Genomic DNA, 18,859 nt, shown 5'->3' with positions numbered 1-18,859 from the left:
AGTATATGATGAAAAGCGAACTTCTCTACATACTTCAGTCTTCCAGCCAAGCTGTTCCTCTTCTAAGAGGATTACTAATTTATACTCCGATCAACAAGTACAAGTTTGAAGATAAGGCTGGATATGAATATGTGTAAATTTGTTGGTGGGATGAATGAGAGATAAAGAACAGATATGGTTCAGAGATGAGTGAAAAAGGTGTGGAATGGGATTGCTTCAGAAGAGAAAAGACATTTAAGAGGATTATAGAGGACATGCGTGTAATGGGAGACCTGTGATCAGTGACTTAATTTTCCATACCGTATGGAAACCATAACAAACCATACCGTATGGTTTTATGACCTTTTGGGGAGAACCTAACTGCTTCTTTATATTAACTTAGAAAATTGATTTTCTCAGACTTCTCAAAAATTCATCACTTATGTAAAGTTAATATTCAGTAAATGTTCACATCAGTAAATGTTCAGGGTCCAAGCACCAATGCTTTGCTTTCTGCTCTTGTTGCTTTCAGTCATAGCGTGTACAGGGCTTTGGGGTTATTCGAGCCAGTGGTATAAATCAAAACAAACGGAAGATTGTTAGTTGAGAAAGTGCACTCTGCGTCTGAGGAAGGGAAGAGGAGGTGACTGGAAGCCAGTTAAAATGTCTGAGATGGTACTACTGTTACTAAAGCACATAATCTGACAACTTTTAAGGAAACATTTATTTTCATCCCTTCTCATCTTTCTCAGCCGGTACTAGACCAAACCACCGAATTGGCCTTTGTTTTACTGTTAGTCACAAAATTGAAAGACTACATATGAAGCCTATGTTAGCAGTTGTGAATTGATACCTGATAATTTCTCCTTGGATGTGGGGCTTATTTTAAATGCATTCATTATCAGCTGCACATGCTCTTTGTAGAGAACATGATAAAACTAAGCAATGAGCCAAATGATTCAGTTTTAACTTTCTTTTGAGACTAACAACTAGTTCTTTTTAATTATTGCAAGAAATTGGGTACTGTGTTATTGCTATAAAAATGATGTCACCCTTTTAACATTAAACTCTTTTATACAGCTTTTCATAGGGCAAATAATGTTTTCTTTAGAATGTCTCAATATGAGCTTGATTTTCTTTTTCTCAAGGCAATTCATTTTAGTTAGTATTGGACTGAAATGTCAAAAATGTATTAATAATCAACTTTGTTCATTAAATGTTTTGTAATTCAGCATATTGACATCTTAAATATTAAACTTAAAGTTAGACATATATTGCAAACCTACCATGTTATTTGCTGTTAGGTTTTAAGCATACAAAAATAAGATACCTTTCTTCAAGGAGCTCACAGTATAGTGAGGGAGAAAAGAAAAGTGATCATGTAGTTGTCTGGGATCATCCAAGAAGGAGAGTTAATAAACACTGATTAAGAGCATAATCAAAATGAAAACAATTTAATTTCTTAAACCTTTTATTCCTTGTTTGTAATCCACTCTATATTTCTTTAAAGCGATTAACAGTAAAATCCTCACAAAATAAGAGAGGAGGGCCTGTCCTTTTCTTGGGAGACAGTAAAGAAAGAACAGAGTACATTCAAAGCCAGCTTAGGGAAAAGAACACCAGGTGAGAAAATCACTTGGCGACAGTGCCAAAGGAAGACAAGAAAGCCAACTAAATCCCTGGAGCTGGAGGGTTGAAAGAAAGAGCTACTTAGGGAACTAGCCAAGGGCAGAAAAACAGGTCATAGGGTTCAGTGTCAAGCAGACTTCTTATGGATTCTCTGATAACCTGGTATCTGGTTTCTCAACCAGCAGCAGTTTGGAAAGGGGAGAGGCACTCTGGCAACAATAAAGTATAATGGTTGACAGCCTCACAGTCAGGGAGGAAACAAAATTAGAAGTGGACTTAAAATCTCAAAAATTTAGCAATTTGGGGCAGGGACAAAATGCGCTTTAAAAATGTGTAATCCTGCAGGATGTCACTATAGTCGGTATATTACTAATTACTGTTCATAGTAATGACCCTGAGTCATCAAATCCTTTTCAGTCTATTCTATTTAAGAACTTGTTTTTTTCTCCCATGGCAGTTTGTTGGACTTTTCTCTGCCATGTCTTAACCTTGGGTGGGGGGGTGGGGGGGGTGCGGGAATCTTACCACCAGTGTTTTTAAAATACAAAAGCTGTGGAAAACCAAAAAAAGTTAAAACATTTTATGTTTTCTTCCACAGTGTTGTCTGTCCCATCTCTAGGGAATGTTTGCAACTTCACTGTAACTGATGGGATTAATTGGTATATTCCTGCACACACACATCTCTTAAATCCATGAGAGGCCTATGTAGATTTTTGTAAATTGGGCTAAGAAAGCCTTCAGTTTTAAATGCTCTAAGTGTCATGTATCTTAGGTAGTTTCATTTTTCTCTCCACTACAGAGTGCAAGGGATGGAACTTGACTACAGACTCTTTCATTCATTTAACAGATATTTAAGGAATGCCTTTCATTTGCAAGGTATTAAGATACAGATGGACTAGAAAGCTATCAGAATAATAATTTTTTTATCTATATTCCACTTATTTTTAGCAAGGCAGAACAAGTAGCAGAATTATTTGTAATTTATGATATTATATCCATATTATTTTCTCAACACTGTAGAATAGCCCATTTAAAGGCAAAATCAAATTCAAATTTGGAGTTGTCTTGTTGAAGAGACATATGATACATATAAAAACAGAGGTCATTATCCCTCTTTTTATATATACACTGGGATCAGATAACTCATTTCTAAAAGCTTAGCAAATATAAACCACTTAAGAACATATTGGGGGTGTATTTATTTTTATTTATTCATATTTAAACGAATCAATATGTATTTTTTTAAAAAGTGGAGTGGAGAAATTGGATCGTATCAGAATGATTTCTGAGGCTTTTTCAAACTACACTCCTTGTTCCCACACTCCCACTCTCTTGCCAGTAAAACTCAGAGGCTAGGGGCTTCAGCTTTGGAAAACACAGACTTGGGTTTAATTCCTGGCTCTTATTAGCTTGGGCAAGTTAATTAACCTGTAAACCTCACTTTCCTTATCTATATAATGGTGACAATAGTAATATTCACTTCATGGGATTGTTTTGAAGACAAAAGGAAGCCATGTTCATATTAAATATTTAACACAATGCCTGGCACATAGTAAGGGCTTGATTAGTGCTAGCTATTATTAGGAAACATTGACTATGGAATAGAATTAAGAATATATATATCAGGTAAATTTCATTTTAAACCCAGAAAGCAATTGTGTCTTTATTATTATTATTTATTATTATTATTATTTATTATTATATTATGAACTGATCTTAGAAAACTCTGTAGTCACTAGTTTCATTTGGTATATTGTAGTAAAGTCATGAATTTAACAAAGACGTTTGCTTTTTGCCTTCAGTGTCAAGGAACTAGTTGCCTGCTCAGGAAAAATCTCGCAGAGTTGAGGTCACCTCTTCAATTGCGCAGGTCCGGGATCCGAATTTTTCTTGGTGTACTGAGTGATCAGGCTTGGGGGAAATGACACAGCAAACTCACTAAAGGTTGATACATAAGACAGGATATTTGGTCTTAATATATAGTATACCTGTCACATGAACTGCATATTTTGGTTCCTGTAAAAAGTTTGTGTATTTTTCTTTTGTAGAAAATCTGCAGGAGAATCCAAAGTATCAGAAATTCTTTTGATGCATTTAAAGGTGGAGGCATGAAAGTCTTGTAAACAAATAATTTGGATGGCTTGGGGAAGTCTCCCTTTTCAATGGAAATGTACATACCTTCAAATAATACCATCTGCTCTGATGATTCACGTCCCCCTTTCCTTCAGCAATGCTGGGTCACATTGACCCATTCCTGCTTTTTAACCTCTCTCCACCTATTTGTCTCCTTACTTTTTTTTGAAACAACTTCTTGTCAGAAAATGTTAGTAATTCATTCTATTTTAATAATTTAAAAATAATACTATTATGCAATTATATAATTATGTTTTATTTATAATGTAACTCTATTTTAATAATGTAATAATTTGTTATATTTTAGCTGTAGCATCTTTGCCTCCCCATGTTGGAAAACTTTCAGTTATAGGTTTTTTATGTGCTTTTTCTTTGCATGGAATGCTCATCCCCCCACTCCCACCTCTCTCACCCTCTGTCCCCCACCAAATCTGGTGAACACTTCTGCTCGTTCTTCAAAACTCTCCTCAAAAAGTACTGCCTCTGTGAAGCCCTCACTGACAGTCCTCAAATAGCTTCAGGTGCTTTCTCTTCTGTTTCATACTTATTACAATGCATTATTGTTTATTTTCATGTTTTTCATGCCTCAGGTTTGATTTGGGTCATGTTTAGGTGTGAGCTCCATGAGCGTGGGGGACTTGTCTGTCTGAGTCACCACCGTATCCCGAAACGAAGTAAGATTTCTGCAAATTCCTCATGTTCTTGTGGCCTCTGAGCTCCCGCCATCTCCATTGGACCTCTTTTCCTGATTCTTCTGTCTCCCTTTCCTCTCCTTCTCAGCGAAAGAAAAACCCCAACAAACTAATAAACAATTATTCCCTCATGAAGAGCAGTATAGCCTTCATTTTGATGCCCGAAGGCCCTTTCACCTTGAGTGGTATTGCCAAATATTTTCCCAAACAAAAAGCATTTATTTTCTAAGGGGAGTTCTGCTGTCAGATGTTAAAAATGTGCATCATTTTAGATATAATTGATATTGATAACCCATCTAGGAACTTTTATTCAGTGGTGCAAGAATGTAGTGATTTAGGGTTATAGATCAGAGGTCTGCAAAACCTGGCAGGTACTGTAAGCTAAGAATGGTTTTTATATTTTTAAAGGGTTACAAAAGAAAACAAGAAAGACAAAATGTGGCAGAAACCTTATATGGTGTGAAACCTAAAATGTTTACTACCTTGTCTTTAACAAAAATGTTTGCTGACCCCTGTTAGAGTCTTGAGTTTTAAAATGGATAATCTGTTAATTGTCAGAAAGTCATAGTTGGAAATGATCAGTGGTTATACAGTTGTATATTCTGAATACTGTGTAATCATTATAATGATAAGATAGATCAATAACACAGAAACATAAATGCTAAAGAGCATGTTAACATTCTATCTCCTGGTGAAAGATTCCAAGTAACTTTCATTTGATTCTTCATATTTATGAAGAAATTACTGCCTGAATTTTTTAAAATGAACATATTACTTTATTAATTGAGGAGAAACTAAGGTGCATACATACCTATGTGTGTGTTGTGCTTTGTCTGTGTATTTTAAAGGGAAAGAAACTGAATGGAAATTTCCAGTAAAGCTTGTGACTGATTTTCATCAGGTGGGAGTTTCATTTAAGAAATATAGCTAATTATGCACCACTTCTAAACTCAAGTCATCTTTGAGCGAAAAACCTTTCCCTTCAAATGTATTACCAGGAAACCAAACACTTGAAAATGTCACACTAAGGTTTAAGCTCAGTTGTTTTTATTCATTTCCACAGTTGAGATCTAATTGCACTAATTTAGAGCAGCTAGGTTTGATACAAAAGCAGCTTGGCCTTTTAAGAAATTGTGGGAAGCTATGCCCAAATAGTTTGCATTGCAGGAATTTCTAGTTCTGCAAATGTTTACATGTCCAGGTACATGCTCAGGTTTTAGACATTGAACAAATGCAATAATGATTATGTAAGTCCACTGCCAAAAGAATGGAGGACTTCCATAGGTTTTTTTAAAAATTCCCTTTTATCCCCATTCCTCATTCCAAATTCCTCTCACTTTCCTCCCCCCAAAGGCAAACATTTTAATGTGTTTATAATTATACAAAAATTTTAATTCATGTAAATGGCATTGTGGCATCTCTCTTTTTTAAGCATAGCAAGGAGTCTTTACTAGGATGGGGACAGCTCCAGGGCAAGTAGAATGGGCCACCATTAGAATGGGCAGAAGTCCTGGGCATTGTGAATCATCTGGAGGGGAACTGTTGTAAATACTTCTTGTGGATGAGAGGCAGAGGGATGCAGATATCCTGGCCTCTCTCCGGCACCACTCACAGTTGATCAGATTGTTTACTCCAGCAATGACCAGTTATACCATCTCCACTTCTGACTTGCCCAGTTGGTCTAAGTTAGAGATGTCAAAGACACTGCCTGTGGCAGCTTTATCTATTCCTCCAGTACCAATTCAACAAGATCTTTAGGAAGTGGCTATCTTTGCTTGTTGCCTGAAGTCCCAGTTCCCAGGTCAGAGAGACAGGTCAAAATGTATCCCAAATGCTCATTCCACATAAACCCTCAGCTATGCTCCTGGATCTACTACTCCACCTCTTTAAGGCTTTGGCAGAATCTTTCGAACACTCTCTTCATGTTGCCACTCTTCTTCATGGAGATGACCCACGTATGATCCTCTTCATTCATCCAGGCCAAGAAAGTTCTTCCCATTGTTGTTCCAGATTCCATGAGCATCTGGCCAGTCTCGAGCCATTCCTGCTGCAGTCAGTAATGGGGACACAGGCTTATCAAATAGAAAGTGGTCATCAATGAGCTGCTGCTGCTAAACATCCGTCATCTCACTAAGCCAGTAGTAAGGTCCAGCCAGGTCACCCTTCAGGACTCTCAATGCATCCTTCACAGCACGTCACCTCTGGTCACTCTGAATGCAGGCTGGAAGCAGACTGAGTCCCTCTGTATTTTGGCCAATTCTCACTCTCAAGGACTATACTTACTTCTCATCAAAGTAGCCAGAATGGATCTTGCTCCATCTGGGTCAGTGTTGTGCTTCATTATCTGGCTGTTTTGTCACTCTTGGATCACAAGGTCAAACAGCTCAGAAAACACCTAATATAGGTCTTCTCGTTTCCAGCTACCTTGTCCACAGTCTTAATGAAGGGATGACCAGGGTCCATGCCAGTCTGGCTACACTAATAAAACATCTTGTTATGTGGTCATGTTGCAGTGCCAGGCATAGACTACTGGCGTCAAGTGACTAGCCATGCAGTTATGTTTTCAGAGGCCTGGGTACTTAGTTCTCAGGGGATATAGTCTCCATTGTCCACTGGTGACTCGCACAGGTTTCAGGCAAAGCAGAAACCCAGTGGCTAGAGATCCAGCTCCAGTCAAAGCCAGGAGCCTGAACCCAGGCAGGAAAACAGCAGGCAGGAGAAGGGACCAGCTATGGCTTAGGGGTGTGTCTGTGGGATTTCAGAACAGGAGCTGAAGCGAGGCAGGAACAGGGAGGAAGGATGCAACAGACTGAGGGCTGGAACTGGGTCCAAAGCTGAAGCTGAAATGGGGGTTGGAATGGAAGCTGGAACTGGAATGGGAGCTGATGCCAACCAGAAGTTACTAGATTTCTTTGTACTTCAGACCCAGTTTTGGCTTACGGAACAAACAAAAGACCTGCTTTTGCCCTTAAGGGGGTGCAGTGGCACAAACTGCCTTTTGCTCTGCATTTCGTTCTCCTCTCCCATCCCCCATCCCCAGTGTTTGTATCTCGTTTTGCCTCTTGCTTTATTCACTCAGCACTGTATTTTTAGTGTCATGTTCCTTCCTGGTGTGAAGCTACCATGTATTATCTATCTGTTTTCCAGGGAGTAAGCCCCCACCTTACTACCACAACAGAGCTGCTGCAGGGAACAATCTCATACATGTCCCTTTATGGGCTGATGATGAGAATTTCTTTGGAATAGATACACACTTTACCTAAGAGCAGAATTGTTGGGTCTTAGGGTAGGTGTATACTTAATTTTACTGAGTAGTTCCAGATGGTTCCTTTGAATAAGGCTGCACTAGTCTACAATTGCACCATAGGCTTTTTGTTTGGGGAAATTTTTATGAGAAAGAGTTTCTCTAGGTCATAAGAAAGCATTACCTTATGCACAAATAACTCAGAACTTCTGAACTATTGCTGAATGGCAGTTCCAGAGGAGATTATAAAGCGGCCTAAGAGCTCATGCTTTTTGAGGTGAGAGCTGTTAATGGTGTAAAAGGATAGGAACTGATCAGAATTATGTATCTTCTACATGTATGTCCAGATGACCAGGTACCATGAAATAGTATTGTTCTGTAGCTTACAATTCAATCTCCTTACCTATTTTACTTTTTCATTATATTTAACACATAAATAATGCCTACTGTATGTAACTTTTTTAATCCACGTAACAACCCTGTAAGAGGGGTACTATCTATCTCATTTTACAAATGAGGAAACTGGGGTACAGGGGGGTTAAGTTGATCATTTTCCACTCAGCCATTATTGTTTATAGGCTGTTTGTTTTACTTGTGTTTAATTTTGAAATATTTTATAAACATTACAAACCCCATTTTGTCCCTAAAAGCAGTGGTAGTGATTCATTAATGGGTAAAAGTAGAAATAATTTTAATAATTGTAAGTTTTTTATATATATTAGATAAGTCACTGGACAATAACAATGATTATGAAGGACAGACGGTCCTGTGATGTGTGAGAAAGGTTGTACCTATGCAATTGACAATAGCCAAAGGTGAGGAAATATGAATGTGAAATTGTTTCTGCAGAGGATCATTGCCAAAGTGGGGTGCCTATTTAATCAAAGGTTAATTCAGGTGAGAGTTCAAGACTTTAAAGGCTAAGTGCTGCTGTGGAAACTTATCAAAAACCACAGATGGCGCCGTGGATTCGAGGTCTTTCTCATCTGCAGGCAAAGCTCTGAACTCCTTGGCTGCTAAAAGTTCCCTCCCTTCTGCTGATAGAGATTATGACAGGGAGGAGTTGCTGGCCTCAACAGATATTGGTTGTAAACAAAACAGGACAGTTATAAATAAGAAGCCCCAAATGTATCTTTAGGAGGAAATGTGGGACCCATAAGCCTAAGTTTTGCTAATGATTTTGGACTTCTAAACAAATGGATTAAATAGACTTTTGGAAGCCAACCTGCTTTGTAAGTAAGCTGCCTCTGTGTATTTCATATTCCAAAAACTCTACAGTCTTTAAATTAAATAATAGGAAAAATGAGGATCGAAATATTTGCTGCACACAAAACCTGTTTCCTCAGGGTGAGCTTTAGATAGAATAGCTGTGCTGGATGTAGCCAGTGTATTGAAGAGCTGCTGCTGAAGTTGGTGATTGACACTGTTCCCTGTCCTATATGCAGATCAGTAGCCAACATTTGTAAGCTCTATCTCTTCCACCCTGATCACACCCCCCAAAATATAGTTTATCTCTAGTCTGTGTTGTCACAATACAAATAATAATTTCAAATATTCTGTTTCTTCCTCTTATTCTTATTTTTTCCCATTTACTAATAATAGCAGGGAGACAGTCATATATTGCCTCAAGAAAAACCATGAGTCTTGAAGTTAAATTAGGCCATTTTGTAAAGGCCTTAACAACAGAAGTTTCCTTCCTAGTCGCCATTAAAGCCTCAATTTTAAAAATCAACTGAGGCACAGAGAGCTGAGTGTCACACGGGTTGTAATAGATGAACTCATGTCGGAAGGCACTAAGTGTTCTAGTTCTTGCTACAGTGAACCCCACTCTTACGTGGAAGATGTATTTGGTATGATATGTAAAATTGTTTCATGCACATGTATGCTGATCTCCAGGAATTTCTGGAAAGGGGAGGGTGACCCTGAATGATCAAGCAGGTTAGAGGGCCTGTAGAGAGTTCATGAGAGAGGTATTTTTGGAAAAGTTGGACCTTGAGTTACATAGTTTCAAAATGAAGATGCTTAAGACACAGTGAGCTTTACTGTAAGGATTCTGGCAAGAGGACTAAAACCAAAATATGTGCTAGGACCAGTTATGCTAAATTTGAAGGGACCTGTCAGGGACATGAGGGCTTTGGGAAATTATGGTGTAGTATGTGGTGCTGAAGAGAACAGGCTTTGGAATCACACCATTGGTCACATCCTGACTCTGCCATGGACTTGTTATGAGAGCTGGAACATATAATTCAAACTCTGAGCCTCCATTTTCTCATCTGTAAAGCAAAGATAATACCTCATAAGATTGAGGGAAAATTGAGCTATCATATAGAAAATAGTGTGGTAAGTTACCAGACAATTGGTATAATCACTAGATACCAGCTCAGTGAGAGCAGGGCTTTTGTTTTTTTTTTTTGTTCACTGATGTATCCTCTGAGCTTAGAACAGTGCCTGGCACACTATAGACAGAGTAGGTTTTTAATGAAGTGGTGGAGAAAGTAGTTATTTTTGCATGTTTTGAGCAGTGATATAGTGACCATATTAATTTAAGCAGATAAAAGAAATGATCGACTTTCCTGTTTTAATTAATCCCCAAAGTATTTGTATAATTAAAAAAATTTATACATTTCCAATTTAAATGTTTCATTAAATCATTACAATTGCCATAATTCCAGGCTCTGCACTCCTGTCTAGGTTAAGTTTCCCTGAGTTGGTTTAGCCTTTTCTATAAGGCTGTTTTGACCTATTTTAAGGAAGTAGCAAGAATTTTTTGAGGCCCAGGGTCTATATTTAGGCACTCACTGGTGACCAGTTAATTCCATGGCAGGGCTAAACTATTTAAGTTATTAGCCATGTTTTCTGCCAGCAATATTTATATTGATGGCATGTTTTGGCTGTTCCTTTTAAGTCTCATTCTTGTTAAAATAAGACACTTCTTACTTCATTTGCTTCTAGATGTGCATAAATTGCAAAGGCTTCTTGTTAAATAATTCATGCTTGGTTGGTTTGATAAAGAAAAGCAGTGAAGTTGTTCCTAAAAAGACTGAATAAAGATCCAGCATAGAAAGTAGACAGCACTCAAGGAAGTACTAGGAATATGTGTGCCAAAGTTTAGTTTCTGCTACATTTACAACTCTGATTCTGCAAGCTTTCTGTTTATTCATGCATCAAAGAAGTAGGAAAAAAAAAAGATTAATGGCACTAAACTAACTTCACTCACCACAGGGCAGGAAGTAAAACCCATGTGACTTCTTAGGTTAAGGGAGGCCATCAAACAGTCAAGAGAAAGCTTCACAATGTGCCCAACTTTGTGTAAGGTACGTAACAACAATAATGTTGTTTGGTGGTAGTAGAAATAATAATGATTAATACTTGCATAGCATTTACTGTATGTCAAGGCATTGTTCTAAGAGTTTTAATGTCATTTAATTCCCGGATGACCCTCGAAAGTAGGTGTTGTTATTATCCTCACAAAACTCATTTAATCCTTATAATAACTCCACAGAGTAAACCCTATTATTGGGCCCATTTTACAGATGAAGAAACTGAGGCCCAGAGAGGTCAAGTAACTTGTCCAAGGACATACAAATTCTTCAGATTTAGGCAGTCTAGCTTTTAACCACTGTGGTAGGCTAAAAAAAACTACCTTATATGCAATGTTACCTTATATGACAAACAGGACTTTTCAGATGTGATTAAGTAAAGGACCTTGAAATGGAGAAATTAATCCTCGATGTCAGATTGGGTCTTAAATGTAGTCCTAAGTGTTCCTGTAAGAGGGAGGCAGAGGGATATTTGGCAGCAGAAGGTGACATGATGATAGAAGCAAAGAGACAGATTGGAAGCTGCTGTGCTGCTGTCTATGAAGGTGGATGAAGGGGCCATGAGCCAAGGAATGCAGCTCTAAAAGCTGGAAAAGGCAAGGAAATGCATTCTCCCTAGAGCCTCCTATGAGAGCACAGCCCTGCTGACACACTGGTTTCAGTCCAGTGAAATCTTTCCTCCTTCTCATTTCCAGAACTATAAGATAATAAATTTGTGTTGTTTCAAGCCACTTAATTTGTGGTAATTTCTTACAGCTGCAATAGGAAACTAACACAGCCACCACAATATGGTAAAAGGTACTGGTTACAGTTTGACTTTTTATTATACGCAAACCTTTTCCAGATTCCATGGAGGAATCAGCTTCAATAATAATCTCCCTCAATAGTTCCAGCTTTATGGCATTTGTCACTTTATTGCCAGCACAGTTTCTTAGTCCTTATTTCTTTTTTTTTTTTTATTTTGAAATAAATTCAAAGTTATATGAATAGTTGCAAAAACTATACTAGCCCCATACACAGAATTCCATCATACCCTGACCCCCCTTCCCCCGGTAGCTCAATCCACCAACTTTAACTTGCTGTCACATTGCTATTTCTTTCCCTCCCTCCCTATCATCCATCATCTATTGCTCTGTCATCTGAACATATCAGAGTTAGCTGCACACATCCTTGAGCATTCACTATAATTCACATATACACTTCCCATGAACAAGAACATTCTTTCATGCAATCCCATTAAGTGCAGCTAAGAAGTACAATAGATTCAACAATGATAAAAAGCTTACATTCTATATTTCCTTTTCCTTATGTCTCAACTGTGTCCCTTTGAGCCACCTATCCTCTATCCTCCTGTCCCATCCAAGTTCATCCTTAGTATTCAATTGTCATCTAGTTAGACTGACTTTTTTTTTTTTTCAGTTGTAGAAACATATATACAGCCTAAATCTTCCCATTCCGTTCCCTCCCTAGCCTTTCATTAATGGGATTAATCACGTTTAGAATGTTGTAATGCTCTTTCCCACCATCCATTACCAGAAATTTCCCTTTACCTCAAACAGCAACCCTACACTCATTTCTTAACTCCCCGTTGCCCCTTCCCCCATTTCTCTTAACCCAAACTCTACTTTTCCTCTCTATGGTTATATTCTCTGATAATTTCTTTGTGTTTACTGTGGGGCTTAAAATTAACCTCTTAAATCCATATCAATCTTGTTTTTCTTTGATACCACCTTCACTTTAATAGGACACATAAACTATGTTCCTATACTCCTTTATTCCTCCACCTTTATATAGTTGTCTAAAATTACATATTTTACATTGAGTTCAAAACCAGTGATTTGTCCTTAGAGTTTGTGTATTTCATATCATGTAGGAAGTAACTAGTGGAATTACAGTTCAAAAATTGTTGACTTCTGTTTGTATTCCATTGTGGTTGGAGTATGTGCTTTGAGTATATTCGGTGTTTTTTTTTTTTAATTTCTTGAGGCTTGTTTTATGTCCCAGCTTATGGTCCCTTCTCGAGAAAGATCTGTGATCACTAGAGAAAAGTGAATGCCCTGATGATTTGGGATGTAAGGTACTATATATGTCTGTTAAAATTCTCTATATCTCTTTCTCCTTTCCCTGTCTCTCCTCCAGCAGGGCTCCCCTCAGAATCTGAAGTAGGGCAGGTCTTTCATCGGCAAAGTCTCTCAGCTTTTGTTTGTTTGTGAAAAATTTAAGCTTTCCCTCAAATTTGAAGGAGAGTTTTGCTGGATAAAGTATTCTTGGTTGGAAATTTTTCTCTCTCGGAGTTTTAGATATGTCATGCCACTGCCTTCTCGCCTCCATGGTTGCTGCTGAGTAGTCACTACTTAATCTTATGTTGTTTCCTTCATATGTGGTGAATTGCTTTTCTCTTGCTGCTTTCAGAACTTGCTCCTTCTCTTCAGTATTTGAGAGTCTGATCAGAATATGTCTTGGGGTGGGTTTGTTTGGATTTATTCTATTTGGAGTTCGCTGGGCATTTATGCTTTGTGTATTTATATTGTGTAGAAGGTTGGGGAAGTTTTCCCCAACAATTTCTTTGAATACTCTTTCTAGACCTTTACCCTTCTCTTCCCCTTCTGGGACACCAATAAGTTTTAAGTTTGGACGTTTTATTTTATCTATCGTATCCCTGAGATCCATTTCGATTTTTTTGAATTTTTTCTCCATTCTTTCTTTTGTTCTTTCATTTTCTGTTCTGTGGGCTTCTAGGACACTGAGATGTTGTTCGGCTTCTTCTAGTCTTGTATTGTGAATATCCAGAGTCTTTTTAATTTGGCCAAAAGTTTCTTTTATTTCCATAAGATATTCTATTTTTTTATTTACTCTTGCTATGTCTTCTTTATGCCCTTCTAGGGTCTTCTTTATGTAGCTTATATCCTGGGCCATGGTCTTCTTGATGTCCTTTAAATCCTTTGCCATGTTTTCGTTCCTCGATTGTAGGTCTTTGATTAACTTTGCTAGGTATACTGTATCTTCCGATATTTTGGTTTGTGTGTTTGGAGTTGGATTCTCCATATCTTCTGGTTTTATCATATGCATTAAGATTTTCTGTTGTTTTTGGCCTCTTGGCATTTGTTTTGCTTGATAGGGCTCTTTCAGGTTGTAAAGAAAAAGGGATATCGATCTAATTTTTCAGGAACACAGTTTGATGACGTACACTTTCTGTAACTAACCAGCAGATGGCGTATGTGAGTCACCTGTATCCCTCGAGTCAGTTCTCAACCTTTTTTCCGCTTTGTGTGGGGAAATGATTCTTGTGGGTTCAGTTGGAGAACTCAGTTTGGGTGTGTTGCTGGAGCTGTCCACCCTAAATGTGGGGCGTGTGTACGGGTAGCCAGGGAGGAAGGGCAGTTCTAATGTTCAAATCCCCCAGGATCCCGGAGATTGAAGGCCGCCGCAAAAGTATAAGCCTTCATTTCAGTTCAGCCCCGGCCTCTCTCTCTTGCTGATCCATAAACCACCAGACTTGGCGTAGCATCCCTGGGTTCTCCGAGTGGACCCCCCTCCCAGCCGCGCTCCTCCAGTAGCTCAGCCAAGGGAAGGCTGTGCTACGTCATCAATGCATGCCATCCCACAAGGGAAGCCCCGGGCCGCCGGGCCGTGCGGCAGCGCACTCCCAGCCCGAAGCAAAAATGGCCGAGCGGGGCGTCTCAGCCCCCTCCTCCTCGCACCATTCCTCCTTCCCAGCTCCGGGACAACTGGCGGCGCTTTGGACTGTGGGCACGGCCCCGGGCAGGAGTTTATCCAGCCTTCCAGGGGCTAGCTGCTAGCCGCGGGGTTTCTTTCTGCTGCAGGCTATCTTCCCGGCCAGACAGCAAGAGGCCAGCCCAGCCCCCTCCTGCTGTGTTTTACTGCATGGTTCCCACAATTGCTACTGGAGCCACTCCTTTTTTTTTTTTTTTTTTTTTTTTTTTTTTTTAAAACAGCCAGCTGGTCTCCATACACTGAACCCTGGCTTCCCCAGCCCGCCGCACGGCTGCGGGTCTCCCAGCCAGCTTACTCACTCGTTTCAGAATGCCGACTCCCGGTTTCACCAAGTATACGGCCCCTCTGGAGCTAGGAGCCCTCATCCAGTTGGTGCATCACTGTAACCGGTATTCTAGGTCACTTTCTGGTTTTTAGCTAGTGTTTTTCACAGAGGCGTTTTTTTCGCCCTGTCTCAGCTAGCCGCCATCTTAGTTCTCTCCCCTTATTTCTTTCTATAGGAAGATTATTCATAGATAGTCTTCAGACTGTATATATTCTGTGTTCAAACATGGTCATCATTCTGGGCTCAGGGTTGACTGTTGAACAAGAAACTTAAGATATATTGGGCAGAAGACATCATCTTTCCCTCAGGCTCAAGCAAAAAGGTGAAGATGAAGAGAAGTAACATTTGAATGTCTGTTGTGTGTCAGGTACCAAGCTAGAAATTTTTAGTTTTCATTTAGTCCTCATACCTGACCTTCCTTATAAAGGGAAGTTATTATTATCCTCACTTTGACAATGAGAGCGGAGGCTCAAATACATTAAATATGCTCAAAGTCAGAAAACCAGTAAATAAAATTAAAATTCAGCTTAGTTTAATGCCAAGGTGCATACTTTCTTCTATATTCAGCACCATTACTCCAAATTAAACCTGCTGAGGAACTCAGATCTAGAGCAGGGTACATCCAAAGGGTTTAGTTAAGTATAAAGAGTCACCAGGAAGATCATCCATTTCCAGATCATACCTGACCTGGTACAGTCTGCAGGCTGGGCAGGTTCCTGGGTTGCTCTGGAAGTCTGGGTTCTTTCTGCATGACTCTTAAGATGGATGTAGTTCCATGTTCAGCTTGGTTTTCTGTTTTCTTGTATCAAGAGTTAAAACAAAGTCATTAGCAAAACCTTCAAAACTCAGAAAGTTTTGAGTAGAGCTCTGGAGTCCATAGTCAAAACTTTTACACAATTTTGCATGTTCTTTTGTGATATATATAAATATAAAAATCAAAATGTTAATGTAAATATAAGATTAAACCAGCTAATGTATGACAGAATAGCAGGCAGAGAGTCCCAGGGTTATTGTTAGATTTTCATAATGCTCTTTGATTAAAATATGGTTAAGAACCACAGTTCTGTTTAAGAACCAGTTTGTACCAGTATGGTATGAAAGGGACTTTGCTTTTCTCTTCTCCCTCTTCTCCTCCTCTTCCCCCACCTCTTATCTCTCTTCTTTCCCCTCTTTATCTTCTTCCCCCCTTTTTTCCTACCCCCCACAAGCAAATTTGTAACTTATTATTTTTCTTAAAAAAGCTTTCTTAGAAATTGAAAATAGCTTTTAAATACACCTGTAGATATGGAAAGTCTAGATATGCAAGTAGAAGACCGTTCTTCATTTGATTGAAAATTTTCTTTTATCAGTGGTCTAATTATAAATATCTAAATGTAGACAGGTAATTGTTTAAGAAGCTGATCTAGAAATTCTTTGATTTAGACAGATGGTTACTTGATAAATGAATTATTTTACTACTAGATCAGGGATTGGCAAACTCTTTTCTAAAGGGTCAATTAATAAATATTTTCAGCCTTGCAGGCTTTAGGTCTCTGTTTTAGTTTCCTAAGCTGCTCAAGCAAATACCATAGAATGGATCGAATTAAACATTGGGAATTTATTTGCTCATAGTTTTGAGTATAAAAGGAAGTCCAAATCAAGGCTTCATCAAGGCAATGCTTTCTTCCCTAAGACTGGAGTTCTGGGGCTGACTGCCAGCTATCCTTGGCTCCTCTGTCACATGGCAGGGCACATGATGGTATCTCCTGGTCCCTCCCTCCCTTTCTAGGTTCGATGTCCAGACTCTTGCTACATGTGTTTTTCTTTTTATGTCTGAATTCCATTCTGCTTTTGAAGAACTCCAGTAATAGGATTAAGACCCATCCTGATTGCAGTAAGCCACACCTTAACTGAAGTGACCTCATCAAAAGATCCTACTTAAAATGGGTCCACACCCACAGGAATGGATTAAATTTAAGAACGTTTTTCTGCTTCAAACCACCATAGTCTGTCACAATTAATAAGCTCTGCTGTTTTAGCATGAAAGCAACCAGTTGATAATACAGAAACAAATGAGTGGTACTGTGTTCCAATAAAACTTTATTTATGGTCCTAGAAATTTGAATTCATATAATTTTTATGTATCATAAAACATTTTTATTTAGATTTTTTTTTCCAGCCAGTTAAAACATATAAAAACCCTTTTTTAGCTCATGGGTTGTACAAAAACAGGTGGCAGGCTAAATTTGGCTTGTTGGCAATAGTTTCATGACCCCTGTTACTCACTAGCTGGTTTCTTCTATTTGCATTGTAATTTATATGTATATATAAATTACAATTTATATGTATGTGTGTGTATATATATACACACACACATGTATATACACACACACACTTTTATATATATATTCTGGCTTCATAATCTATAAATCTGAGTCTGTGGAGTATTATAATTTAAGAGACCTTGATAAGGATTATATATGGTATAAAAACTTACGTAGCAGATGTACAGAAGCAACAAGTTGTTAAAGGAGAAACTATTCAGTAGAGACTGCCTTTTGATTAAAGCTAGGCCTATAATTAAAATTGAACAGTCCTCCTAACTGATAACATTTCTAACTAGTAACAGTTTAATTTTTTAAGTATGCACATGTATTTCGTGCATTGTATCCCTGTGTTTGTGCCATTAGTAAATCATTTTTGTGGACATATTGAGTCCTGTTGTGTATATGTGCTTTTTGGTTTTTTTTTTTTTAATAATACTGTATGGGCATCCTTACGCTTACATCTTGGCGTTCATTGTGAGTAGGTCCATGGTGTAAATTACTGGTGGTAGAATTGTTGACTTATGGTGTATGCACATTTAAAAGTTTGATAGATACTATTAGCCTTTTTGAAATCTTGTACCAATATTTCCTTCTATCAGCAGGGTGTAAAAGTGCCTCTGTCTCTTTACTCTCCAACAATGAATATAATAAAACTTTAATGTTTGCTAATCTAATGGGTGAAAAATATTTCTTTGTTCACATTTGTATTTATTTTGATTGAAGTGGAGTGTCTTTTATATCAGTAATTCTCAACTGGTGGCAGTTTTGCCTTGCGAGGGACATTTGGCAATGTTTAGAAATATTTTTGGTTGTCACATCTGGGGGTGGGGGAGGGTTGCAGCAGGGGATAGAATTCTATCAGCATCTAGTAGGTAGAGGCTGGGAATGCTGCTAAACCTCCTACAGTGAATTATCCAGCCCCAAATGTCAACAGTGCTGGGGTTGAGAAATGCTGTTTTATGTTATTCCATTTTATTTCCCTTGTTGGTTTATTACCTATAATTCTTGAGTTGTATTATTGGTTGTTTTAGTTATTTTATTGGTTGCTTTAGAATTTAACTTAAGAGTCTATCTTAAAGTGATATTTTACCACTTTATGTATAGTATAAAAATCTTAAAACAGTATACTTCCATATTTCCTATTCTGGTCTTTGTGCTATTGTTATTATACATTTTACTCCTACATATGTTATAGACTTCACATATGTCGTTATTATTTTTGCTTTACACAGTTGATTACTTAAAAAAAATTTTTCAAGCAGTTTATTGAATTATAATTAACCTACATTTAACTGCACACATTTAAACTGTACAATTTGATAAGTTTTGACATAAATATATACTTGTGAAACCATCACCACAATAGAAATAATGTGAACATATTCATCATCCTTAAAACTTTTCTCCTTCCTCTTGTTGATCCCTCCCCCAATATCAGGCAGACACTGAAATGCTTTCTGTCACTATAGATTAAGTTTTCATTTTCTAGAATTTTA

At 38.1% G+C, this 18,859-nt stretch overlaps 1 protein-coding gene and 1 pseudogene across 2 annotated transcripts in view; one reads left to right on the top strand and one right to left on the bottom strand.

Moving 5' to 3' along the window:
- The window catches only part of TRAK2 (trafficking kinesin protein 2), a 73,484-nt gene that overhangs the window by 14,185 nt on the left and 40,440 nt on the right, over positions 1-18,859 (top strand). The gene's annotated exons all lie outside the window — the stretch shown is intronic.
- LOC119543808 lies at positions 5,958-7,160 on the bottom strand (annotated as a pseudogene).

Source organism: Choloepus didactylus, chromosome 9 (genome assembly GCF_015220235.1).
Source record: "Choloepus didactylus isolate mChoDid1 chromosome 9, mChoDid1.pri, whole genome shotgun sequence".
NCBI classification, from domain to species: domain Eukaryota; kingdom Metazoa; phylum Chordata; class Mammalia; order Pilosa; family Megalonychidae; genus Choloepus; species Choloepus didactylus.
Note: the sequence above shows the minus strand (reverse complement) of the source record. Positions and strands in the feature narration are given on the sequence as shown.